We start from the raw sequence: 21898 nt of genomic DNA, 5'->3' as shown, positions 1-21898 counted from the left end.
GCAGGGATCCCACCCACTAGGTACCATTTATAATACCGGTGTCTTCTTATGTGGCCCTTAGGTATCAGGGTTGGGTATAACTTCTACTTATTCACCTCTACAAATATGTCCCTACTCCATGACCTAGGCTTATAGTATTGCAATGAGGAAGCTGTAGATCAGTTTTTCCACAAAAATGTACACGGATGGCTGGTAGAAAATAACCTAAATTGGCGCACTTGAATGCACTTGGTATTTTTCTTCTTTCAGGGGTAGAAAACCAATCAAAAAAACCTAATTGAGACATTTCTACCTCGGATAAACAGCACCGGAGCCGGCCGGCACACATGGACACTGATGTCTACGGCTGGCTTTCATCTGCCATCATGGGAACCAAGAATGATCTCAGCTGCAGTTAATTGGAGGTTAGGGGGATAATGGGTTGGGGTCTTCTACTTATGACCTCCTACCCAACCCTATCTATAAAGTAAACATTGGAAAGCAGAATGTTAAAAATTTCTGTGAGAGTCAATTGGAGCGCTAAGAAGTAAGACCATGGCATTTCACTCTAGTGCACATGTATGAAGCCATCTGGTTCTAGATCTTCTGCAGACCTTAAAGAAGGCCACACACTTTCAATAGTTGTCAGTAAATCCCTCATTGATAGACCGCTGTTCCTCTTGATCCTTTATGCACATGCACACTGTGCCCAACCAAATATTCTAAATGGGAAGAGTGGAATAGGCTGCCAGACATCTCTGACCAAGGCTTATCTTCTCTGAGGATCACGAATGATAAAATTCAACATGTCCGATCCTTCCTTTCCCTTGACATCAATCTTCAGGGTAAAGCTTATACACATGATATGCAATGTTCCCACTAGCGTTCAGCTCTCCATTGTTCGGGTCCACATGGGGACCAGTTACCTGCGGATATCCATGGACCTTGTAGACTATATTAGTCCTTACCCCATAGTCCTTTCAGGACTTTTCTCTCTGACAGAATTTGCAGAGGATCCTCCTACAGAGACTCCAACGCAGATGTGGACCTAGTCTGAGATAGTCACCAGGTCCCACTGACATCAACTTCACGCCTATGTGTACGGGGACCTTAAAGGTTAAACAGGTTTCACCGCCTTCACCAACTCCAACTCTTTGCATCCATCAATAGGCGATGCTCCACTGATCCCATCAAAGTTGGAATTTGTATCTAGCCCTTACCATTCCTGAGAATGCTGATTATTTTAGCACCAAATATTCTAATTGCGCTCTCTAGTGTCAGGTGGGTGATCCTGGGCTGGGGCAGATAGTTTGGGGGTACCCAACTGACATTAGAGAGACTTAGACTATAATGACACCTATTGCTCAGGAACAGTGGGAGCTAGAGAAAAAAGTCCAACTGTGCTGGAATCAGTCAAAGGGCACTTATTGTAGGGCCAAAGAGTTGGAGTTGGTGGAGGTGGTCTAAAGTCCCCTTGAAGAAGGATTATCTTGTCAACTAGTGTCATTCATGTAGTAAGGGGTTATCTTGCAGCATTTGAACTATTTCCCATTACTCACCAATAAGTAAAATATCTCATTGCTTTTGATCATGGGTATCTGACTGTCCAGAAAACCTTGACTCCTTGGAATAAAAGGGATGTCGAACTAGTTTAGGACCATATATAAAGTAACTACAACACAGCGAGTGGCTGGATATGCCAAGAACAGTGTCAGACTGGCCCACTAGAGTACCAGTGGTCCAGCAGAAGACATCAAAATTTGAAGGGTTCTATGACTTGTTTCCAAGGGATTGAAGAATTATTTTATCTGGTGGCCCCAACACTACACATCCCAATATACTCCAGCAAAAGGGTTACCAAACGTATAATCTTCAGTTCTCATCTTGTGGGACCAAGGAACCTCAGTTGGACAGTGGCCAATAGTCATCCCTTATAGTTGCTGTTATTGGATTTGTCACCAAGCTCCAGGTTCCCAAGGCACAAGAGCCATACGGTGATAATATGGCCATGCGTTCGTGTACTGTACAATCTGAACCATTGCTTCAGATCCTTGGATAGACGTCATCTAAAGATGTATTAGGAAAGTAGAAATCTGATATGGCTGACAAGGTCGTAGAAGCGGGCCATGAACAAACAGAGGGTGGCCAAATAGATGGAAGTGATTATAGAGTCGGGAACATGATACAATGCGTCAGTAAATCCATCAGATATAATGTAAACCCTTTGCCTTGAACAAACAGCTTCTACCCTGATCTTGTATATGAAAACATTTACAATTTGGCAGAATTTCCCCCAGAACAATATCCTACAAGAAAACAGAATTTACACGCAATTGCATCCCTAATTCGTCGTGTAATGGCACAGAAAGGAAATATGACAATTTTTATGAGATGTGACCCTCGCAGTCAGGTCACACCTGGCTCTAGTTTATCCACGGCAGGCTCAGGGTAAAGATGGTTGGAGGAGCTAGAGACAAATTTTGCAAAATATGTCTCAAGATTCGGGGATGGATGAGGGTTATTCAGTCATTCATTTCTATCATAGTTATATTCCTAGCAGTATTTCATGGAAGGTTGTCTGGTCTAAGGACTGTCCCAGGTCTTGTTACCGTGCCCATTGCTTATATACAGTAGTCTGATTGCAGCTCAGTCCCATTCAAATGAATGGCCTGGCTGCAATGTACGGTGCCATGCTTAGCAAGTACTGAAGAGGCTGCAACACTCATCCGACTCTTCAATCGGCTGATCTGTTTGGTTCCTGGGTGTGGGACCACTGCCAATGCTTAAGGACAGGTCATTAATTATGTAGGAGACCACCCCTTTAAGGGTACATCTTCTGAGCCATGTCTATGATCCCTCACCCAGACAGACAACTAATAACTTTGACAGAGCTGTCGGTGGATGGGGCCCTTTTCCTTTTGGACAAGGATATTCTGGCTTGGCGTTATGCCCGGATTATTTCACAAGGTTTCAGGAACACGAGGTAATGACCTACCTTCCAAAACTTCCCCTTTTTCCACCGAGGAGGATTTATTTGCATATTATTTTCCTAAATCTCCAATGCAAACACAACCTGTTTAATATTGCACTGCTCTGTAGGATTTACATATTTTGGGATTTCAGGCCAAATTTTACAGAACCACTTTTAGGGAAAAATGGTCAATTAAAGTGGACGTTTCATGTCATCTAGGACTGGGTGTATTATATACTGATGCAAACCTAGAAGTGCACGGAATTCAGGCACTGGCCCACCAGGGTACCAGAGCATCTGAGTATGGGCCCGGTGGTCCTTCAGAAGACACCCAAATTTGAAGTGTAAAATGGTCTATCTAGTATCTGCCCCAGCTCCAGAAATATTGGTACCGTGAGTTTTTGGTACCAGTATCTTTGCATTGTCATGAGGCTTTACAGCTCAGCGTTATTGCTGGATGGTGACGATGTTGCGCTGTCAGTCGGCTTCTCTGACAGTGCGGGGATATCGGTAGGTGAAGCAGATGCACAGATCGGTAAACCCCCCCAAAAAAAACTGCATCAAAAACTAAACAGGAGGCAGGAACCTGGATTATTAGGAGCCAAGATAGTACATATATTTTACAAGAAAATACTCAACCAAATTATGGAAAAATAGATATCGCTTAACCCTATATCTATTGAAAAAGTGCAATGTCAGACTCGACCCGTAGACCCCTGTAAGTGCCATTATCTGCTTGGTGCATGTACCATGACCTGGAGATCATACACTTGGAAACCCTCTTACTAGAGTGTATCCTAATGTGCAGTGTCGCCTAAGGCTCCAAAAATAATTCTAGTGACCCCCCCACTCCAACAACACCTCTAAGGGTTAGTTCACACGGGGAGCGTATAGGCGGATTTTGGAACCGAGAGTGATGGGGAGCGCCGCGTCACTCTCAGGTCAAAACCCGCTTGCCACGACTGTCACGGCTTCTGACAGTCGCGACTTCTCCCTCTGGAGCAGGTTCAAATGAATGGGCCCACTTCGGAGTGTGCTGCCACGATGCAGACACCGCGGCTCAACAAGCTACGGAATCCGCCTGAAGAAAGGGCAGCCCGCTTCACGGAAAAAAAGTAGCCTGGTGGTTTCCATAGACCACCATTGTGTGGGGGCGGATTATGATGGAGATTACACGCCATAATCCGCCCCCTCTGTGCCCGTGTGAATTAGCCCTAAAATAGACCATTTTACCCTTCAAATTTGTGTGTCTTCTGAAGGACCACTGGGCCCGTACTCGGATGCTCTGGTACCCTGGTGGGCCAGTCCATCACTGCTCATACACTAACATGTCTATGAACATCTGCCACTACATGTGATCACGGCTGTGACTACTGTGCACTCCACGATAAGTAAAAACAGCGCCCGCTTCCCATCGCACAGCGGCCGCGCGGGCCAGACACAGCTGCAGTGTTCCAGATTAATAAGCAGTGGATACAATGTGTAAATGAATGTGATATTCCTCATTTATGGCAGTTCAGAGACCTGTGCGAACGCTGACCCCGCGGTAATAATATTCTCACACCGTGTGTACTATGCAAACACAAATAACAGGGCGACATGGCGCTACGTGAGACTAATTCACAACAGTTTTCTGACAGCTATAAAACAGGGGAGCCGAAGTTTTAAGAAAATAAGTAATGAAGCTATAAAAGAGGTGTTAGGGAGCAAAGTGATGATGGAAAACAGCGGATCCAGTGTACAGGAATTATTATAATGTATAATCAACCTGGGTTAACCCTTAAAATACACAACAGAATCTATAGAGTGACTATTATACAATTAGGGGATTCAGTATTGAGGGTCTACCTTTCCGACTGGCCATCAAGATTGGACAGGTGGGAGTTCAAAACTTAGTCTTCTTCATTGTCACAGTGCCATATTTACACATGTGGCTGTTCTTGGTACTGCAGCTCAGAGCAATTCCTTTGAATGAGACTGAACCATAGTGAGGGGCTGTTCACTCTTCGGATTCCACCCCCCAGTAACAAATCAGTAACAGATTCCACCCTGATTCTGTCTCCCTTCTGTCCTGCTTGATCTTGCCGCGAAGTCCATAGCTCTAGACTCTATTCGTCTGGGCCTAATCAGCGTCCGAAAGCCCTGGTCAGAAGCCACGCACAAGTACGGCAATATCATTATATTTTGGGAGTGGAGTTTCCTTAATCCCTTCCTGAAATCAGCTGTACTATTATTATTGTTGGGTATACAGCAAAGACCTAGCACTAATGGCCATGATCAGTGCCCACACTGATCACGGGCATTAAGGCCCCTAGTATGGGTGCTGCCATTTTGGTGAGAATCGCCGGCCCCCCGTAACGAGATGCAGGATTTTTGTTAAGAAGTTAAAATATAAATAAAACTATATAAATTTGGTATCTCCAGAATCATACGGAAACATAGAATACAGGGGACGTGTCATTTTGGCTGCACAGTGAATGCCGTAAAAACAAAGCCTATAAGAAAGTCAAACAAATGCACTTTTTCTCCAATTCCACCCCATTCTGAATTTTTTTACAGCTTCCCAGTACATTGTACTGAGTAATAAATGATTGCATTATGAAGAACAATTTGGAAGGGAGGGGAGTCAAAAACGAAAATCAAACATTGAAAAATGGGGAAAAAGTGGGAAGGAGTTAAAGGGAACCTGTCACTGTAAACATGCTATGTGGTGTGTAGATACCATGCTACACAGAAGGATCTCTGGATTGATATATAGAGTATATTTGTATTTCGTTCATGTTCCTTCCTGCTCATTTGGGGCTAAGGAGTCCAATGGGCGGTCCTATCAATGATTGACAACCATTCCTGTAAGAATCTGCATACAGAGATAGCTGTCAATCATTGAATAGGACCGACCACTAGACTTGAAATATCTTAAGGAGCAGAAATCTAAATACTATGATAGATTGACCGGTTTCTCTATATGTGCATTTATTCAGGGGTGGTTATCAATCATAGGACCGCCCACTGGACTCCTATACTCAGAATAAATTTAAATGAGCAGATTGAAAGTTCTGAATCTTTCCCCACCTAATTATATATCAATCTGCTCCACTCCGCCTGCTCTATAACATACCCCCTACATTTTTAACATGGTAGGTTCCCTTTAAGGCACACATGCATTACGTACGGGGTGCCAGAAAAAGTGGTATATGATAAGAGCATGCACCAGTTTGACACATTTACTGCGCACTGTATGGCAGTATTATATGAGGTGACCAGAAGTGTTTTTGCAGTGTTTCTATATATTTAACACTAGCTGGTACCCGCGACTTCGTCTGCGGTGATTGTAGCAGTGGGTATATACAGGCGTGGGTAAGGTTTTCGTACTGTGTATAAGGTATGGGATATGAAATGTAACTTTGTATCTTGTTTTCGCTGTAATTCTGAGAATACGTGAGACTTTTGTGTTGGATGTAATTTGTATTTGAGCCGCTATATATACGGTGTTGTGAGAAACTGTACATAGTGACTTTGGGACAGAGGGATTTGAAGTTAACCCCTTCCCATCGATGGCATTTTTTGATTTTGGTTTTTCATTTTTTACTCCCCTCTTTCTAAACTCCATAACTTTTTTATTTCTCCGCTCCCAGAGCCATATGAGGTCTTAATTTTTCTTGGGACAAATTTTTCTTCCTGATGCCACCATTAATTATTCTATATAATGTACTGGGAAGCAGGGAAAAAATTCAGAATGGGGTGGATTTGACCACAAAATGCATTTCTGCGACTCTCTTAGGGGCTTTGGTTTTACGGCGTTCACTGTGCAACCAAAATGACATGTCCCCTGTATTCTGTGTTTCGTTACGATTCCGGGGATACCAAATTTATATGGTTTTATTTACATTTTGACCCCTTAAAAAAATCCAAAACTGTGTTAAAACATTTTTTTTTGAAAAGTCGTCATATTCAGACAGCTGTAACTTTTTTATACGTCCGTGTACGGGGATGTATAGGGCGTCTTTTTTTGCGGGACCGGGTGTCCTTTGTAGTTCTACCATTTTCGGGAAATATTATTGCTTTGATCACTTTTTATTCAAATTTTTATGAGAATCAAAAGAGTGAAAAAACGGCGGTTTGGCACTTTTGACCATTTTTCCCGCTACGGCGTTTACCGAACAGGAAAAATATTTGTATAGCTTTGTAGAGCGGGCGATTTCAGACGCGGGGATACCTAACATGTATGTGTTTCACAGTTTTTAACTACTTTTATATGTGTTCTAGGGAAAGGGGGGTGATTTGAATTTTTAATCCTTTTTATTTGTTTTTATATTTTTTTTCCTTTTTTTTAAACTTTTCTTTTTGCATTTATTAGACTTCCTAGGGGTATTGACATGGGTGGGCGGTGTCGCGGATTGTCAGAGCGGTGGGGGTCGGCAAACATGGCTGCTCCGGAGCGTTAAAGAGCGCCTCCTGGAGTATCGTTAAGGGGAGGGGCAAAGTGGTAAAGTATATGTATATGAGATTGTGTGGGGTTAGGGGCGAGGCTGCAGAGGGCAATAGGAATTTTGTGGCTTGCTATGGTCCAAAGTGTGTGAGATTGCAGAGATGGTGGTGTGAGTTTGGGTTTTGTGGGGGTCCTGGCACAAACGTATGTGCGCTATTGTGACGAAAAGTAGCCTATTGCGCAATCGAGTGTAGTGACTATGTTTGTGGAAAATTTCAGCCAAATCGGTCAAGCGGGTTTTGCGTGATTGAGGAACAAACATCCAAACATCCAAACACACAAACCCACAAACATCCAAACTCACAAACTTTCACATTTATAATATTAATAGGATTAATGTTATTTCAACAGAGCAGGGGGTGAAGAGATGATAGACACCTTTGGCCACATTTTATGTACTAGTGAAAAAAAGTTAAATTTCACCATGCCCGTCCTGTCCTGTAGGTTATGGCACGTTAGGACTAGAGATGAGCGAGTAGTGAAATATTCGATATTCATTTCGAGTAGAGCCTCAATATTCGACTACTCGATCGAATATGGAATCCCATTATAGTCTATGGGAAAAAATGCTCATTTCAGGGGAAACCACTATTCGACTAAAAGAGAGTCACCAAGTCCACGAGTAGCAGGAGGAGAGGGTTTAGGAGGAGTGAAGTACAGTTGAGGAGTGTTGAGGGGAAGCGCACGGACCCCATAGACTATAACGGGGTCTGTGTGCTTGCAGCGCACTGCCCGCACAAATGATTTGTATGGGCAGTGCGTGGCAAGCACACGGACCCCATTATAGTCTATGGGGTCCGTGCGCTTTAACTGCACAGCGCTTGCAGTTGCGCTGTTATTCAGTTCAGGGGGTCCTCCTGCGGACTCCTTACGGTCGGGAGGCAAGCGCTAATGTGAACCGGCCCTAAAAGCAAAGTGGAAGGAGTAAGACACGGCGCGGGTAGAATGATAGACCTGCAGGATAGTATTGCAGCATGCCTCCTGCAGAACCAGCGTTGATTGGCTGAATGCTATACACTGTATAGCATTCGGCCAATCAACGCTGGTTCTGAATCAAATCTTTACTGCGAATAGCTAGTAGTATTCGATCGAGTACAAGTATTTAGAATACCATAGTATCCGTTCCAATACCTACTCGATCGAATACTTCTCGCTCATCTCTAGTTAGGACCCATAGATGGCAGATAGCATCTATGGGTACACGTCTTCACCTCTGTCCATGAGGTTGCTGTTCCTGAGAAAACGTGTAAAAGGAAACTGGCAGAAGGAAAGAGAAGAAATGAGGCGTGCAAGGCTCTGTGCAAGGATTAGTAATGCTATCCATGGGTGGAGCGGCGGCTACAATGACTGAGCGCTTTATAATATCACTTTGATATAGTGATCAGTAGCGGGAGCTGGAACACCGCACACACTTCTATACCGAGTGCTCCTGTAGGAGAGAGGTGTAATGTTCATTTATTTATTGACATTGTGCCATTTTCTGCCCTAATGTACATGCACGAATAGATAATAGAGGCCCATGAACCTCTACTACCCATCTTCTCTGATGTCTGTTTGGTGGAAGGGTGGTCACATATGTGCATGACGGTCTGTTTTGAAATTTAAGAGAGTGGGTAGGTTGTATGACTCCATTACTTCCATAGACTTCAGTGCACAAGGCTCATGAGTTGATGTTTTAGCCTAAAGTCTCTAGTTTTTAATGTCCTCTCCATGATGTTCAGTACTTTTATGGACATGTCGGAGTAGTGATGACAAACATTGGTGACGTCGCTGCTGTTTATAACTGTTTACTGAATGGTCTTTAAAGAAACACAAGAATGCCCTAAATGTATTGAACCACCCTGTCTTCTGCAGCACACCAGTGGGAAGGCAGCCTCCCTCTCCTCCCACTCGTAATATAGTTAATCAGGGCCAAAGACCCATAGGGAAGGATGGGACAATGCGTGCGCTTGAATGCAAAACATCAAAATCAGTATGGTAGGAACAGGTAAATCTTTTAGTTGGATATTAAGCACTACGCATTTTGGGAATAAACCCTTTCTCAAGTGCATAGGATGAGCTGGTTTCCTCAGTCAGGCAGGGTAGCGGCCCACAAGTAGTCTTCAGGGATTGCCTTGGCAACTGCTTTCAGATAACATATATGGCAGAATATGGCATACAGTATATGGCAGAATGTCTAGTGTTTACCTCTCTGTTGTTCAGGTCCACATGGGGCCCTGAAAAAGTAGTTACCCGAGAACACTCACAGACTCCATAGACTATAATGGGGTCCATCAGGTTTAATCTGGTGTTAGGGCCCCTTCACACGGAGGATACTCTGGCTGATTCGGAGTGTGTAAACGTTCCGAATCAGCAGCGTTTAAAGCAGGTCCCATTGCTTTCTATGGAAGCCGGCATACGCGCGCTCCCCATAGAAATGAATGGGCTGCTTTTTCCCATTCATTTCTATGGGGAGCGCGCGTATGCCGGCTCCCATAGAAAGCAATGGGACCTGCTTTAAACGCTGCTGATTCGGAACGTTTACACACTCCGAATCAGCCAGAGTATCCTCCGTGTGAAGGGGCCCTTATACTGAAATTGGTGCAGAGAAGAGGCCTCCTTGCAGAACTTCTCTCTCCGCCGATTTTAGGCAGATTCTGCGGCGAAGTCTTCTAAGGAGACTCCAAAGTAAGTGTAAATAAAGCCTTAATTGTACAATTTTCCAAAATTCGTCTATCAACAGTATGCAGTGGAAATTTTTGACTACAAGTTTGAGAACATATGACAGAAATAAATTGCACACAATTGGGAAACATTTATCAATGCCTTCGACTTCTGCACTGTCTTAAACTACAAATCCTGATCATCGTTTTAGACATATTTATGAATCAGTCATACAATCCCTCATAAGTATGGAGTGTTTCTAAAAGCTCCAAAATTCTGACTCACCATGAGACAAATATCTGGCGCAAACAATGTAGACAAAAAACTTAATTTGCAGGCCGTACGGAACAAATTTTTGGTTCACGTTACTGGCTATTCAGTGTGCGTTGTGTTCCTGATAGTAAGTGTTCTCCTGTTGCCTGTTTGTCTGTTGTCTGACCTTGCCTCCTGATTTGTGTACTGTGCCTGCTCCTGTTTATGACCCTGTCTTGCCTTTACACCTCTGCGTCCTGAACCTGATTTTGTACTGCTCTGCCTCTCCTGTTACTGACCCGGCCTGCCTGAGCTTCCCTCAGGATTACCTTCTGTACTGCGATACCCTCGTGGATGACCCAGATTGGACGACTACGCTTGGGTACTCTGCTGCCACCTATTGACTACCGCCCGCTTCTGCATTCTGGTTCCTTGGACCTGCATCTCTACTCTCTAGAGTTCCCAGTTTCTGTTTCTGCTTTGATTTGTGGTGTGCTGTGTGTCTGGCTTTCCCTGACCCGTACCATCCCCACCATCTGGGGCTCTGGTGAAGACCACTATGGGGTTGGAGTTGGTTTGGTGCCGTGTTTGTCATTTTGATCAGTCTGTCTAATACTGGTTTTCACTATTAGCTCAGAACTGCATCTGCTATCCTAACACTAGCCTTAAGATAGGTCATAAATATCTGACGAGTGGGGGCAAGTAGTCAGCCTCTGCATGGATCAGCTGTTTGGGGGCCACTACGACTACCAGTTCTTGACCTATATACTACGAGGAGCCCTTTATAGAGATGCAAGCACTGCAATGGCAACTCAGCTCCCATTAAAGTGAACAATTCCTGGCCAACCCCATTAAACTTTCCCTATTTTACCAACATCAAAGTCAGATAAGGTTATCCTCTGGTGGCAACTGGGCAAAGGATCAGGCTTCTTGAAATCCAAGCAGCCATGTTTTTCTGTTCCTGCACAATCCATTTAAAGGCGATCCCTTGTACACAGCTCAGTTGTGAATTCCTCATTGTCTTCAGTTTTGGAGACCTCAAATCATTGAAAACATTTGTTATTTTGGAACCTTTTTATATTCTCAAAGTCCCAAAATAAAGTCAATAAACAAGCAAGCATTCAGGCTCCGATCTGCTGTGCCAACCATACCCTGGGCACAGCTCAGAGGACATAACCATAATGAGCAGTCAGGGATATTCTGGGATTAGGAGGTTCTTCCCTAATTGTTACTTATAACTTTAGAACTTCTCCGAAAAAAGAACAGTTCAACTCAGTGTCGTGTCCCGGGGAATGTTGTATTCTGCCAAAAAGTTGCACTCATAGTTCTCTCTCGGCGCCATATTTCTGGTGACAGTCGGCATATAGGTTTGGAACATCTCCCGGTGTATAGGTCACATACATATCTCTACATCTGTCACCTGTGGACGTCTATTGCAGAACAATGGCGCAGGATTCAATGAAAAAAGGTATCGCTATAGGTCGCTATAGTGTGTGCAGAGGCAGCAGGTCCTTAGGGGGGCCAACAGATATACCGAGTCATACCACCGAAACCAATACCAAGAAGATACTCGCTGGCTGAAGAGTATCATGAAACTTCTGGGCCGCAATGCAAAATGTTTACTAGGCCCCCCAACTATAAAATAAATACAAAATAAAACGTCACTTTATGACAATGAATGATTTTCTGGGGTCACCGTATTCTGACACCTATAACTTTTGATATGTCAGGGCTCTTTATTTGCAGGGCAGGTTGTACTTTCTATTGATACCAGTGTTTGCGATGCATGAATTTCCCATCACTTTTTAATGTTATTTTTTTGGGAAAGCAAAGTGACCAAAATACATTAATTTGCACACTGCAGTATATTGTTATATGGCATTTACAAAACCACAAGCGTTTTTTAAAGGGAAATTAGCGGGTCCATACAGTGGGGTCGGGCTGTGGTCCAACGATCTACACGTTAAGTGAAATCTGATCCGACCACATGGCTCTGTCAACGCAATGAGCACTTCCTTCTTTATTAATAGGAGTGTCATTGCTGAACCCGAGTGGGCCCTCCATTCGCTGTGGGCCCTGGCACCTGTCTGAGCTAACCAGGTGCTGCCACCGGCCCTGCAGAGAGCCATATATCATGTTTAGGGTTGAGCCGATCTTGAGATTTCAGGATTGATTTTAAAATCCGATTTTCAATAATTTTACAGCCAATCCCGATCGTGAAATTTGCTCGATCGCCGATCGGAATCCGATCTTTTCCGATCCCGATTGCTCAACCCTAGTCAATGCTTCTCTATGGGAAAAGTCACTTTTAGGGTTGAGCCGATCTTGAGATTGCCTCCGACTTCGATCCAGCTGGAAAAGATCGGGATTGGAATTCCAATTGCGATCGTGAAATTTACCCGATCGCCGATCAGAATCCGATCTTTTCTGATCCCGATCGCTCAACCTTAATCATGTTCTCAACCTCTGTGTTGTTGAAAGCATCAGCCTCTTGTGGTGGAGTGGGGTTGAAGGATCCCCGTTCAGGAGATGTTCCAGAGATGGGACCCCTGTCTATCAGACAAGGTGGGACTAATGAGGCAATACTGGTGGAGAGCTGGGTGACAGAAATAACACAACCTTTAGCATCTCTAGATTTGTTGTTTGTTAGCATGTTGCGTAGTCCTATCCGGAACACGGAGGTCTCTTTATTTTGCAGATATCTGTCAGAACGCAAAGTAATGAACTCATTGGATTATCTGTATTATCGGCCTTCAGGCAGATCCCTAACACACCCTCTCTCTACATTCAACCTAAGGTGTGGAGAATTAGAAGTTAAAATAAGCACCTTACTGTGAGAACTAAGCCGAGTACATGACATAGAATGATGGGCATCTAATAACATGGGAGCCGCATTAACCCCTGTGCTGCTGGATCAGTCACACATGCACCGACCAATATTCTCCTGCATGTTGTAAAATCTCATTTCAATCTTCTCATAGAAAGATGGCTGCCTCGGGTTTGGTTGAAATCCTTAGTTTGAAGGTCCTTTAATAGGTGGACTTACACAGTAGTTACCTAAAGGTGGCACTAAAGAGACAGTTTCCTTCCTTCTGGAGGGGAGAAAATTTGCATATTTTTCCCAAGGAACATTGCATATACCTGTTGGATCTTCATAAGGAACCAGCAGATCATAGCTAGTTTATAGAAAGACAAAGGTGTCATGGTATCTCCATAGGTGTATCTCCATAGGCGTCATGGAGATATAATCTGACACAAGGAACTCCTTGTGGTTTTCCCCACTTATCCCCAGGGTTGAACTGGTCTACCAGTGTACCATAAGATCCTCCAGTGGGCCCAGTATCTAACACTGTAATGGGTCCAAAGATCCAGCTGAAGATGACAACATCTGGAGGAGACTTTTAAGACTATCATTGTCACTAGGGTCTATTTCTTATGGAATTGTCCACAAACCGACGTAGGAAGAGGAAATTAAAAATTTTGGCAAAATTAGAAAGTTTTTGTTGACCGTTGGTGCTTCTTCATGGTAACACATTGGTACAGTAGATATCTGTGGAAAGGTTGATTCTTTATGTTGTTGGACACTCTACACAAAAAGTTGTGATCCATGGCCTGGCCACGAATCATGGCAGAGAGCGATTGGTTGCTGTAGGTTATGAGTGCGCAGGTCACGGTTTCCCACAAGGTCCGCACACTCCTCTTCTGCTGCGGTTGGTGTTCTTATAATCTTGCTGAGTCTGCACAGGGTGTTCCACAATCTTACTATGATTTACAACCTGCTTAATCTAATATATTAATATGTGCTAGAAAGCAACAGATAAAGTGAATTTGTTGTGCGGTGCAATTGAGGTAAATGACTGGTCCACTTCCAAGATTGATAGGAAGTCTCGTAGAGGTCTAGAATAGTTAAAGGGGTTTTCAAGGATTCCTTAGGATAGATCATCAATTAAAGATCAGCAGGGGTCCGACATCTGGGCCCTGACTGATCCGCTATTTGCAGATCAGCTCTTCAGGACTCAGCCATGATCAGACCATATGACTGATGAACGTGACATCACATGGCCGGTGAAGAGGAAACGGCACTTGAGGAGCGTCGCTCCTGCTCCAAACAGCGACACCCCGTACCCACAGATTTTCATTTGATGACCTATCCTAATGAAGAGAATGGCACGATGGTTGAGCATGCCTACCGCCATTCTGTTCACAAGGGTCACTTGCACATTCCTATTCTGATCAATTGCACCTCCAGCAATCAGTCTTCAGAGAGAAAACACCTTCAACTTTTCTACAAATCTTAAAGCCTAAGTAAACTTTTGGGCATTGTCAACTCTGACCTTGGGTAACCTTGACTTGGACTTTTTGTTTTCTCTTTAAGGATTTCCTCCCACACTTCAAAAAAACTAATTTCCCTTGGCTTCCTCTAAGATTGGCCCTAAGGTTTGCCTGAGGAACCATTGGTGATAAGAATTTACATTTGAAAATGGGACTCCTTTCAGGTATCATCAGGCTTTGCTACCAAAGATAAAAGGCCCTGGTGGCTGTCCCTCCCTCCACCCCCTTAATATGACCCCTGGGTCAATACTTTGCCCCTTTGAAGGAGATGGTCCTACAGAACTTCTCTCCACCATGGATGAGCTGTAGGGAGTGTTGCAGGCTGGGTTCCTCTCTTCTGATGGGACTTCCAGCAGTTTGACCCCATTAATCCAACATGTCTAACTCATACATGGACAGGTGGTGAATGTTAACGTCTGGAATAGTATGATATCTAATAAATCTTATGTGGACATCTGCTGTATTCACGGTAAGAACTTGTGCAAACACACCGTTATGGAGCACCAGATGGAATTCAGTGTAAGCAAATGTCTGTAACTGTTTACGACACTTGGACACCGGAGCTGTGATATCACTAGAAGCCATGCTTGTACATATTGTGGGGACAGACCACCTGCTATGGGATGCTTGGAGGCAAGGGGCCAAGCCCTGGTTGTTATTAGAGGGTGACTCTATCTGTAGTTTGCAGCTATTTTTGGGCTTCTGGAGTACAGGATAGTCCCCATGCACTGCTCATGGTAACTAGAGGCTCCATAACTGTGTCTCTCTGACTCAGAAAAAGCTCCAGCACTGTGCGGGACATATACAGAGAAATACTGAACTATACTGATGTGAATAAGGTCTTTGGTTGTGATTAAAAGCTCCTATTTAGCTCCAGCAACAGACTATACCTCTGTTTCTACTACTATCTCCTTCCCCCTCTCCAGAGACTTCTATAGACATGTGTATTCTGTGTATTAAGACCTACAGCCCACCTGGAGGAGAATATACCAGAATTTTCAGAGTAAAAGTCAATTTAGCAGGTGGGAAGGAGAACAATTTGACAAAGGAGAAAGAAGCATTATATATATATTACAAAGTTTCTTATAATCACTTCTACGACCCCCGCTAATCACCAGTAGTATTGGAGATAACTTTAAATTACAGGAATATCCCTTTAAGACATGACATTTTAGGTCTAAACATGTTTTTTAAAAAAAAAATTTTTAATATTTCCATTCCCAGACAGCTATCAGAGATGTTCAAAATAGCAGAGAACTGAATCCTAAAATATATCATTTACTGAAAGAGTTGTATGAGATTAGAAAAAATTATGTTTCACAAATAGCGCCACCTCTTCCTATATGTCATGTCGGTTATTGCAACTCACTAGACAAAATTTATATTGTTTCAAATCTGATAAGTCCCTTTAAAAAGATTCTTCCTCAGTTATCACTGTGACGTTTTTCGTCCAAAATTCTGGTAAGGGCCATATTTATTTGCTCCAAAGACTGAACATTATTCCTGCAGCCACCACTAGAGGGAGCATGAGAGCTTACTGCATACAGTTTTATAATGGAGTTCAGTGTGTAGACAGTAGACAGTAAGCTCATGAGCTCCCTCTAGTGGTGGCGATAGGAATTATATTCTTTTTTTTTTTTTTTAGATTCCAGTCTATGCAGGAGATTTGGAGCACTGTAACAGAAAAACAAATTATATATTGAGAAACTAAAATTTTGAACCAATTTAGGTAAAAAATGGGGTTTAAGTCTGGACGGTCCCTTTAATAAAGATCAGCTGCATTCACACTTGCTCTTTCTCCATACATTTCACATTTGTCACAGTAGGGTTACAGGTAAGAGATTAGGGGTTATTAAAAAGAGATTTAAGCGGTGAGCCGCGTGGATTGTCTCAGCCGTTTCCCTTCACGTAGAGGTGATTTCTGACAGATGAATCAGATTGCTGGGACATAAAACAAAGTCTAGGTGTAATACCAGTTAATATGACAAATGTCAGCGTGCGTGTCCCAGCCTCCTGTACGGTGACCCCACATTCACACGCTCACATGTCTGTGCCCTATGTCCAGATGAAACGGCTCAGGCTGGAGGCCCAGGCCTTTGATGTGTAGCCGCCCAGTAATCAGATCCAGTCTCATGTCTGTGTGATCCCCCGTACATGGCGGCTAGGACTCACAAAGTGCTGGCCAACCTCTGCAGCTGCACTGCCTATTAATTATAATGCAGGCTTAATGTAGGGCACGGTCATTGTAGGGACGGAAATCTAACACCCACGCTGGTGCATTGAGTGAGAATTAGAAATAAAATCTAAAAAGGATATTTCATCTCAGTCTTACACGAAGCCCCATGAAAATAATTGCACTTTTGTGTTAGTAAGGTCAATTTCTCACTGCCATAAAAATCTTCACATGGGGGTCTGTAGTGCAGGGATCTTTGTGATTCTTCCTGCCCACTTCCTCCAGGACACCCTTGCTGCCTGCACACTGGTGGGCTATATCTTACCCAGCTACCTGGGTTAAGAAATACACCCTCTGCTGGATCAGAGGAGTATTCATACAGTGGCAGGTAAACTCAGTCAACATCTAAGGGTCATGCACTGGCAAAAGAAAGAAAATACACTCTCGGAGGGGTCCTAGTGCAAAATCTATAACCGGACCTCCAACTACTACATCCTCTTTATAACAGTGGCTTCTATGTTATTCTTCAAGCATATTTCCAATTACACAACAACATTTCATAAATGAATAGTACAGAGGGATATAAGAAACTTTGTAATATATCTTATTAAGGAGATCTGTTATATGACTGAGTTATGTTTTACCGAGAAGTCTATGGAGAGGAGAGGGGAGGAAAAGGCAAAACTCTGCTTTACTGTCAGGGTGCACCTTTAATACTGTGTCAAGATAAGACTTTATGCTTGGAATGAGGCAATAAATCAACTAACACTCTTCTCCACCCCTCTCCTCTCCATAGACCTCTGTGTATGCAGTGAATACAGAAACAGACTCTTTAAAGATGAATAGTTTGAGTGACAATAAGGAGGGGGGAGCAGCAAAAAAAGTTTGTTATATCCACCTGCACTATTCATTAATGAATGTAGACTAGGAAGTACACATTAACCCATTTATGTCAGAGTTTGAAATTTTTGAGTCGTGTGCTATGAGGCTGTCGTTCCAATAATGGAACTATAGGCATGAACAGGTTAAGATCAATATTCTGTGCTCTACTGTTCTAGTACAGAGCATCGAATTCCCTGTCTATAAAATTATATATATATATATATATATATATATATATATATATATATATATATATAAAAGCGAACAGCCTGGGAAGTATCTAAACCAGTGGGAGGCAAGCATTGTTTTATTATGTGAGTATCCCCATTTTAAACCCTATGTTTAATCGCTATAAAACGTATTTATTTAGAATATAACATACTGCCTACCTGTAGTCACCACTAGAGGGGGCTTGGGAGCTTACTGCATACTGTGTTACCATTAAGCTCAGTAGGAGGCTCATAAGCTCCCTCTAGTGGTGGCTACAAGGAACCAGTGTGGTATTTTTTCAGTGTGTGTCTTTGCAGGGGATTTGGAGCTCTATATAAGGTTATACTGTATATAATATATATGTTCTATAGTATATAGAATATAATATAGTGTAAAAAAAATGGTAAAAACTGAATTAAATGCACAAAATAAGATACATTAGGCTTCTATTCTACTGCTATATTGTAGACCGTAGCCTCCTAGATTTGCACTTTGATGGTAGACTTGCAGGTAAAACCTATCGCACACAATCTGGATGCCTGACTCACAGCCTGGAGGTGTCATTTTCGCCATGTGAAATCCTTACTGATCATTTTACTTGCACTACACATGAGCCCAACCCACTGCAGGTCATAGAGAAAGCAGAGGTGCCTTATCACAGCGTTCCCTCTGCCCCCGGCGAATTACACCACTCACATGACTCACTCTTACAAGGCAGCACCCACACGAGAGCCTGAATCAGTACAGCATATTAGTCACCGGCATGATCCCACATGACCGCGCGGACTCATGTGAGATCCTATGCCAGGTCAGGCTCATGTACCAGGCCAGGCTTATAGCAATGTGACCTACTGAGGTGTGTGTAGTATAGGATATTCCATGCAATGCGGTGCAGACTCGAGTTGCCAGAAGATAATTTTGGTGGAAGTTTGCAAAGTGGGGCCATCTATAATGTCCACAACCAAGCGTCCACACGTGATACCATTCTGGTTGTAGATACAGGTCACAAACTATCATGGAGTCTTGGAGGAAAAAGTAGGGTACTTGGGACTAATACATAGCAGAAGAATGTAAATCTATAGGGGAGCTTTATGGAAACTGGAATCACCTGGAATATACTGTCTGAGTGTTAGGATAGCAGATACAGTCCTGAGCCAATAGTGAGAACCAGCACTAGATACAATGATCAAAATGGTAAATACGACGCTGAGTGTCCAACACCCCCTGTCCCGCACCAACGCCAAGCCCACAATGGTGTTCACCAGAGCCCCAGATGGTGGGGATGGACTTGGGTCAGAAACGCCAGACACACCGTGCTCCACAAATCACAGCAGAACCACAAACTGGGAAGTTTTACCAACAGATCTTCAGGGTGCAGAAAAGGTCCCAGGAACCAGAAGGGAGCGGTGGGTGGCGATCAGCAGGTGGCAGCAGAGAGTCAAAGTGAAGTCGTACAGTCTGAGTTGTCAACAAGAGGGCAGCGCAGTACAAAGGGTCGTCCAGAGGGAAGGTCAGGCAGGCCGGGTCGGTAACAGGAGAGGCAGAGCAGTACAAAATCGGGTTCAGGAAGTAGAGGTCTAAAGGCGAGACGGGGTCATAAACAGGAGCAGGCACAGTACACAAATCAGGAGGCAAGGTCAGAGGTCAAAGTAGGGGTCAGAAAATGAGGCAACAGACAATAGGAGATGCTTACTCTCATGAAACAGGTACACTGAATAGCCAGCGGTGGTCCGGAGCAAGAGCCCATCCCTAAACAGACTCTAGGCTGCCGCTAGGCCTGAAAAAAATGAAAGTCTCCTGTCCGGCTCAGGAGGAGACTGGCAATCCCCGCACATCACTGTGGAGGTTTCGTCCTGTCTCCCGAGACCCCGAAGCAGGGACACAGGGGCACCAAGAGGAGAGGGCCGCAACCTCCATATAGCATTGCAGAGGCTCTGGCCCTACTCCTAACACTGAGTCTTATGCAAAATTGCTCCACAAACTCCGTCAGATTCCTGAACATGTATACTAGTGATACTGGTATCCAACTTCTCTGATGGATGAGCCTGATTCATGGCAAGGTGTGCACTTCATCCTAAATAAGGAACATCTTCCGATGCTGCAATCCATTGCTGCGAAGTGCTCATTTGCATATTGACAAAACCAGCAATCTCTTTGCACCATAGACAGCGATTCACAAGGTTCAACACTGATTCAGAAGACCCCGTCCTAGGTTCTGGTGACAGGCTCTCTTTAAGTGATTCCTTGCACTATTCTACAAGGTAGCCTGCGCCCGGAGCTACACTTTATGTGACCTTTCTTGCCGTTTTCTTATAAGTCATCTCCTACTCTAAATTTACGAGCTCTGCAAGTGCAACATGACACAACATCTTGCGTGAAAGCCTTACATAAAGCATTGGACTGACCATTATATGTTTTATAAGATCCCATGTTCGGTTCTCAATAACATTTTTACCATGCGGCTTATGTGCAAACAGACAGCTGTGAACAAAGGGCCGAGGTCGGGCTTTATGGCCCCGCCGGGTGAAGTTTACAGCACTAACTAGAAAATAATTGAAACCATTGCGAGGAAAACAGAGGATTTAAGCCTTGCATTGTTCTTTGCCTCATTACCAGCAGATGGTTACGATCTGAGCCTTGTCGCTTTGGAACGAACTTCTGCAACCATTGAGTTTGTTAAACAAATTTATATAAAGTTATTCATATGTTTTTTCACTTCTCAACTCAGGGTTAAAGCGGTCAATATCAGGGGATAGCACACGTATGACATAAACCGTAAAATACCACACGCAAAATATACCGCCATCTTACTCATATTATTAAAGACTGAAATGAATCAGATTAAAGGGGTTAACTGTCTGTCCCGAGTCCCGCCCATGAACGGAACAGTGGTCGCACATGCCCACTGCTATCTCCATTCAAAGAGAGATTCGGGACCACCATGTTATTGGAAAGAGACCCTATCTTGTGGTCGGAGAATACATTTAATATGTTATACAATTCCTTTAAGGCATTCCAAAACTGTTCTTATATATCTCAATATGTATAGCCTTACTAGTGTCCATCATGCGTTTCATTGCAGCACTGATCATAGCTATGGCTATGCCTACAAGTCACACTCTTGCTGGGTCTGTAGCCAGTCAGAGCCTTGAGACTCTAAGCCAACCACAATGCTGCCTCATTGGTCAATCCTGAGTGTAGGCGGGGTACTTATACTCTGTATTGACACTACTGAGGTGCCTTCTATTACTGCAGTTATGTTGTGTTCTCACCACTTACCTATTTATCAGCTGATTTTGACTTAATTTCCTGGTAATCTGATTTCTTAGTGATTTGGCTTTTTCCGTAAACTCTTGGACTTGACCCAGGCTTAGATATTGTTATTCTTTATTATTATTTATTTATTTATTTATATAGCACCATTAATTCCATGGTGCTTTACATTTGGGGATTACATACAATACACAGAATATACAGGTAGATACAATACTAACAATAACTGACTGGCACAGTGGGGTAGAGGGTCCTGCCCGCGAGGGCTTACAATCTATGAGGGAAGGGGGGGTAGAGACAGAAGGAGAGGGGGAGACTGTACAGATGGCGGTGCGGTGATAGTGTTATTGGAGGTTGTAGGCCTTCCTGAATAGGTGAGTCTTCAGGGCCTTCTTGAAGCCTGTGATTGTGGGGGTCAGTCTTATGTATCGTGGTAAGGAGTTCCAGAGTATGGGGGATGCACGGGAGAAGTCTTATTCTTTGGCTATCGATTTGGATACTTCTATTCCCTCTTGGGTTTGCTTGGTCTGGTTTTGTATGCATGTGCACCTATTTTTTGACACCAGATTCGGTGTGTAACCTGGGTCCCTGATTGCTAAAGCCCAGTCTGCCTTGCAGTGGGCTCTGGTGAAAGCCTTGGGGGTGGCCTAGACTTTACTATCAGTGTAGGATTATAGGTAGCTTGTTTTGCTTG

This window comes from Leptodactylus fuscus, chromosome 3, assembly GCF_031893055.1.
Source record: "Leptodactylus fuscus isolate aLepFus1 chromosome 3, aLepFus1.hap2, whole genome shotgun sequence".
Classification (NCBI taxonomy): domain Eukaryota; kingdom Metazoa; phylum Chordata; class Amphibia; order Anura; family Leptodactylidae; genus Leptodactylus; species Leptodactylus fuscus.
This window is presented reverse-complemented; position numbering follows the sequence as displayed.